Raw genomic sequence first — 2514 nt, 5'->3', positions numbered from 1 at the left:
TTCTTGCTTCCAAGGAGCATTCTGGCTGCACTTCCTCCAGGACAGATCTGTTAGTTCTTTTAGCAGTCCATGGTACTTTCAGCATTCTTCTCCAGCACCACAACAACCGTGGACTGTAATATGTTACAACAACTGTGTGGTGCTTCTATAAAAGATTTAAAATAGAATTGCCATTTGATTCAACAATCCTATTACTAAGAGTATATCCTAAAGAAGTGAAACCTGGGACACAAATAGATATATGCACCCATGTTCATTGCTGTACTATTTACAAAAGCAAAGAGATGGAAACAACCTAAGTGCCCATCAGCAGATAAACGGATAACCAAACTATGGTACATACACACAATGGAATACTACACAACATTAAAGAATAACAAAGAACCTGCGAATCACCTCGTAATATGGATGAACTTGGAGGACATTATGCTGAGTGAAATAAGTCAACCATAGAAGTACAAATATTGTATGAGTTCATTATTATAAAAAGTCAAGGAAATGTTTACAAAGGGAAGGAACGTATCTTTGTTGGTTACCACAGAAGGGAGGAAGGGGATTAAAAAAAAAATGCTGGCTAATTAATTTGGGTGAAGTGAAAGGCAATACAACAAAAATGGGTGACCAACAGAATATAACTAAGAAAAAGGAAGGCATGGTGAGGTGTACAATAGGTACAGACAATAAAGGTAAATACAATTACATATAAGAATCTCTGGAGGCATGGTGGATAAGGCATTTGGCTGCTAACCAGAAGGTCACTGGTTCAAGCCCACCAGCCACTTCACAGAAGGAAGATAGGGCAATCTACTTCTGTAAAGATTTACAGCCTCAGAAACCCAACAGGGGTCACTATGAGTCAGAATCAACTCGATGGCACCAAGTTTGGTTTTTCTTGGCTTATCATTACATATACAACCCTGCATTGTCAGTAATAGCAAATGTTAATTATGATCCGAGTAAGGGGAGGGACTCAGCCCCCCCCCCCAAGAGGCAGGAAAACAAGGGAAAGAAAAGCCAGGGGGAGGACAGAGTGAGCAGAGGAAGGGATAGAGGTAAGGGGAGGACAGAGAGGTTTTGAACAGCTGTGGGTGACAAATTTGTCTGTCAGTTTGTCACACTGTGGTAGCTTGTGTGTTGCTGTGAGGTTTGAGGCTATGCCACTGGTGTTTCAAATGCCAGCAGGATTGCACATGGTGAATAGGTTTCATTGCAGCTTATAGATTGAGACAGACTAGGAAGAAGGAAGAGGCCATCCACTTCTCAAATAATTGGCCAGGAAAAAACTCATGAATAGCAGACAAACACTGTCTGATACATTGTTGTGCAACTTTATGAATAGCCCAAAAACATTGTCCAATACAGTGCAGGAGAGGAGGATAAGCCCCTTAGGTCAGAAGGCTCTCAAAATATGACTGGGAAAAAGCAGCATCATCAGAGTAGAACCAACCTTACTGATATGGATAAGGTAAAGCTTTCAAGACCTCTGTTTGCTGATGTGGCATGACTCAATTTGAGGAGAAACAGCTGCAAACATGAATAATCAGAACATAAAATGAATGCATGAATCTAGGAAAACTGGAACTTGTCAAACATGAAATGGAATGCATAAAGATTGATATCCTAGTCATTAGTGAACTGAAATGGACTAGTGTTGGCCATTTTGAATCAGACAACCATATGATCTACTATGCTGGGAATGACAATTTGAAGATGAATGGTGTGGCATTCATCATCACAAAGGATGTTTCAAGATCTGCCCTGATACAATGCTGTCAGTGATAAGATAATATCCATATGCCTACAAGGAAAATCCATTAAGACTACTATTATTCAAATTTATGCAACAACCACCAAAGCCAAATATGATGAAATTGGAGATTTTTATCAACTTCTGCAGTCTGAAATTGACCAAACGTGCAATCAAGATGTGTTGCTTATCACTAGTGACTGGATGTGATAGTTGGAAACAAAAAAGAATCACCGGTAGTTGGAAAATTTGGCCTTGGTGACAGAAATAATGCTGGAGATCGCATGATAGAATTTTGCAAGACCAACGACTTATTCACTGCAAATACCTTTTTTCAACAACACAAATGGTGGTTATACACATGGACTTCACCAGATGGAGTACACAGGAAGTGGATTGACTACATCTGTGGCAAGAAACAATGGAATAGCTCAATATCTTCAGCAAAAACAAGGCCAGGAGCTAATTGTGGAAAAGACCATCAACTGTTCAACTTGAAATTGAAGACAATTAAAACAAGTCCATGAGAGCCAAAATATGACCTGGAGTATATCTCTCCTGGATTTACAGACCATCTAAAGAATAAATTTGATGCATTGAACACTAATGACCGAAAACCAGAAGAATGGTGGGATGACTTATAGCACATCATCCATGAAGAAAACAAGAAGTCATTAAAAAGAAGAGAAAAGAAGAAAAGACCAAAATGGATGTCAGAAGAGACTCTGAAACTTGCCCTTGAGTGAAGAGTAGCTAAAGCAAATGGA

Source organism: Orycteropus afer, unplaced genomic scaffold, assembly GCF_000298275.1.
Source record: "Orycteropus afer afer isolate SDZICR_OR568_19922 unplaced genomic scaffold, OryAfe1.0 scaffold00101, whole genome shotgun sequence".
Taxonomy (NCBI): domain Eukaryota; kingdom Metazoa; phylum Chordata; class Mammalia; order Tubulidentata; family Orycteropodidae; genus Orycteropus; species Orycteropus afer.
This window is presented reverse-complemented; position numbering follows the sequence as displayed.